Raw genomic sequence first — 4,389 nt, 5'->3', positions numbered from 1 at the left:
ATATAAATGAGGTTCTTGAGTTTGGAGGAACAGGAACCAGAGGTACTTAGGATGACTGGGCATAAAGAATTACAATGGAACATAGAGGGTTCCTGCAACTGCTGCAGCCAGTGTAATGAAAAGTGCTCACTTTCCCTCCTCCCCTTCTATCTTTCTATTGAATCAATAGATTAAGAACCAATTTTCAAGCAAGGTAGTTAATTGGCAAAGCCTACTATACACTATTGTCTAATGAGGCAGTGGAAAAGGGAGTGAGGGCAATAAATATCATTGGTGCCCTAATTGCTAAAGGATTGGATTTCTCCCAGCAAGACTGCATATAATTGAGAAGTTCACAGGAAAACTGAATTGATGCTAACAAGCAGGAAGCAGAAGTTGGATATGGGATAGTAGAAGCAAATGAACAAATACCCTCTGCCAATGCAGACAACATATTTATGAATCCTGAATATGTAATAACACTTTGCATTTAAAAAAATCTGACTTGAGCCCTAGTCATTGAATCAAAGTCAATGGGGAGGCAAAATAATATTTTGCCTAGTCTACAAATTATCATAAATTGCATTACAGTCTCACTCTAGGCAAAAAAATATTTTTTTTTTTCCTTTTACACGAATTTATTTCTATACAATGTTCTAGAAACACCCCTTGTTTTGTACATACGGTTTTTTTTTTTATTTTTAAATCGCTTTATAACAACTGGTTTCCTGATTTTTTTCTTTTTCATTTTATCTTTTCTCTGAAATCTGCCATGATTTAAAAAAGAAAAAGACAAAAGGAAATAAAAATGCCATGGCCAGAAGACAGGGGGAGGGAAGGGGGGGGAGAAGGAAAAAAAAGATAAAACGAAACATCAAATATGAAAATTCTCAAAGATAATGCATTTATAAACACAGAAATGGTTACAACAAAGATGGCCGTGATGGGTGGGTATATATATATTTATATATATATATTTATATATAAATCCATGTCCGGCAACTGACCGTGGCACCAAGGGAGCTAAGTCCAGTCCTTTTGTTTGCCCTGAACTCTCCCTTCTCTGCAACACCCCTAGTTTGGGGGTTTCATAGAGAACACAAAGCTCCCACAGCTCCTTGGGGTTTGGGATGGAGAAACAGAGTACAAGACCTTGGTTGACAGAGAAGTGGGAGAGAGGCTCCAAAGAAAACCGTGACTCATACTCAAGCCACACTTGACCACCTCAGGAATCACTGGCCCCTTGGGGACCACATCTCAGCCCTTGCCCCCTTACAAATAAAGGGACATCTGATCCCCACCCCAATTTCCTTCCTCCAATATTAGGGAGGAAGTGAACTGAGACCATTTAGAGGAAGAATAATGATTCTTGGGGTTGGGGCACGTGAGAACCTGTTCTTTTGCTGGCAAGAACAGAACAGGAGGCTGGTTGCATGTAGGGCTCCCTTTCTGGTATCTGGGAGGGCCAGCCTCTAGTCTTTTCTATCAGCCCAAACTTTGAGGATGAGGAGGGTAAGGAGAGGGTAAGTGCCCACAGTGGACAAGTTTCCATGAGGTCATAGCAAATCCCTCCCTTAGCACCAACCCTCAGTTTTCAAAAGCTATGCTTGGAAGGGGAGGCTGCTGGACTACACTACCAGCTCAGTATTCCTCTGCCAATCAGAAGGGCTGATTCAGAAGGGCTGATGTTCTTTTGAAGAGGAGTTGGGAATAACTGTGAAGGAAGGCCATGCCTGAGGCCCCAGGAGATGGAGCCAAGGCCTGTCAAGGAAGAGGACTTTTTCCCACCAAGAGGACATGGAGAAAGAAGGGACCAGAACTTCTTTCCCCTCTCCCCAGTGGGTGGCAGCACGGGTCTCTAAGAGCTGGCCAGGTGCTCCACCTGGATGGTGCTGGTGGTGACTGTGAGGCAGATGTCTTTATGATGCTCCGCCGTCTTATAGGGGGTCAGGTCAAAGGAACACTGGGGTGGAGGGTTGGGGTTGCTGTCCCCACCACCCCCACCCTAGGGGGCTGCCCCAGGGGACTGGAAGTGTGGTGGCTGTGGCTGCTGCTGCTGCTGTTGTTGCGATGCTTGGGAGGCCTGGACCTGGGCTTGGACCTGGGCTTGGACCTGGGCTTGGGCTTGAGCTTGGGCCTGGGCCTGGGCTTGAGCCTGAGCCTGGGCTTGAGCCTGGGCTTGAGCTTGAGCTTGAGCTTGAGCCTGGGCCTGGGCCACTGCTGCTGCTGCCGCTGCTGCCTGCACTTGCTGCTGGAGATCAGGAGGGTTGTGTTTGCGCATATGTTTCATAAGGTACGTTTCCGATGTATATGCCCGACTACAAATAGTACAGGTGTACACCTTGGCATGCTTCACCATATGCGTAGATAGGTGCACCTCGAGTGAGGTTGCGTCTGTGTACGCCCGATGACAGTTATGGCACTTGAAGGGTTTATCTTTGTTGTGCTGCCGTCTGTGGGACTGCAGATTGGAGAGTTGTGTAAAGGCTTTCTCACAGCCTGGGTGTGCACATTTGTACGGTCTATCACTGGTGTGGATTCCTTCGTGTGTGCTGCTGGAGGTGGGAGAGCTGGCGGAAGGCCTTCTGGCAGTAGGAACAGTTGTAGGGCTTGGCCCCCGAGTGGATTCGGAGGTGCTGGGCCAGGTAGGAGGTGTTGGCGAAGGTCTTAGAGCAGTGCGGGCACTTGTGGGGCTTGATGGTCTCCGTGTGCATCTTGGAGTGGATCCGGGTGTGCTGCTGAAGGTGGGAGAGTTGGCGGAAAGATTTCTCACAGAAGTTACAACTGTAGGGCTTGGCCCCTGAGTGGATACGGATGTGCTGGGCCAGGTAGGAGCTGTTGGCGAAGGTCTTGGAGCAGTGTGGGCACTTGTGGGGCTTGGTCTCGGTGTGGGACTTGGAGTGGATCTGCATCTCCGACTTTGAGTAGAATGTCAGTGAGCACATCCGGCACCTGTAGGTCTTGCCATCTTTCTGATGGTCTTCATCGTCCTCAGGGGAGAGGACATAAGGGTCACTCATCTCAGGCAGCCCTGATTCCAGCATCCGCTTCTTCTTCCGGCCTCGGGGGGGCTTAGGAGCCACAGTGCCACCTCCACCACCACCTCCGCCTCCTTCCTCTGTCAGGGTTGATGCTACCTTCTTGGAGAGGTCAGGGACCACCTGCAGGGCTTGTGAGCCAGGGGGAAGAGCTGAGACAATCATGGGAGCCGAAATAGGAAAGGTCTGAGCTGATGAGGCTGTGGTCACAAGAGAGCCTGAGGGGGACGTGATTACCAAACCTGGACCCCTTGATTGACTCCCTTCTCTTCTCCACCGCTGAGAACAGGAGACTCCAGCAGTCATCAGCCCCGTAGATGGCACAGGGACCACCGTGATATTCTGAGTAACAGATGCCTGGCTGTGTGGGGTCAGCTGGTCTGGCTTGGACTCTGTGTCCATGCTGATGGCTGAGGGCAGGGACACTGAGGCAGGCACTGTCAGCAAGGTGGGGTAGTGAGGTGGAGCCAGCCCACAGCCCTTCTCTGGCAACAGCTGGTCCTTCATCTTGTTGATGAACATCGTGTTCTCAATCTGTCCCGAGACCGTGGGGATAGAAGGCCAGAAGTACGGGTTAGAATTGAAGTGAGATTCTTCCATTCTACCCTCTCTCTCTCTTCCTCCTGCCGTCTTATTCCTTCTCCTTTCCAGGGCTCCTGAACTTTCCGGCGGCGACGGCTGCGGCGGCGCCAGAGCCGAGCGCGGGAGGGGCAGCGTGTTCCGGAAGTGGTGCTGCAGCTAGTGCTCCCGAGAACCCCAATTCATCCACTCCCCCCTCCCTCCCTCCCTCCCTCCCTCCTACGAGCTCAGAGAAGAGCCGCAGTGGAGAGAAGGCGGGAGCGCCGGAAACGAAAAGGGGGGAGGGAGGGAAATAGCAATGCAGGGGGAGCAGGAATCAAAAAAATATTTTGTATTTCTGTGTCCACTCAAATGGATGTTTAAACCTTTAACTTTTGGAGTCTTGAATATTTCTAAAATGTACAAATTTATTCACTCATGAGAAAGAATACATAATAAAGGTTTAGAAAGCAAGCAAGCAAAGATAATAAAATAATCCAGGTAGTGCAGAATCATGGGGAATAAGACAAAACAGAACCCATGACTTGAGTTTTCACATATCAAAATAGTGATTTAGTGCATACTCTAAGACATGTGGTGCTCAGGGGGCTAGCTCTGCATCACTGCTAGCATATAAGGATAATGATAATATCATATAATATTGCATCACTGCTAGCAGAAGGGTGTAGTAGCAAAAAACCTCCACATTCTCCAGTTACTTTGAGTATGCTTATGGAAAGATACAATGATGGAAACTTCCAGCAGAGAGGGTCTCCAACTGATGCACTATCTTCATCTCTTGTAGCTCCTTGGC

The 4,389-nt window shown here is 49.1% G+C and overlaps 1 pseudogene; it reads right to left on the bottom strand.

Annotated features, from left to right (window-relative positions):
• Nucleotides 1–858: 858 nt before the first annotated feature.
• LOC105745718 (zinc finger protein 384 pseudogene) lies at nucleotides 859–3,851 on the bottom strand (annotated as a pseudogene).
• Nucleotides 3,852–4,389: the final 538 nt, after the last annotated feature.

The sequence above is a fragment of the Dasypus novemcinctus genome, chromosome 16 (assembly GCF_030445035.2).
Source record: "Dasypus novemcinctus isolate mDasNov1 chromosome 16, mDasNov1.1.hap2, whole genome shotgun sequence".
NCBI lineage: Eukaryota > Metazoa > Chordata > Mammalia > Cingulata > Dasypodidae > Dasypus > Dasypus novemcinctus.
Note: the sequence above shows the minus strand (reverse complement) of the source record. Positions and strands in the feature narration are given on the sequence as shown.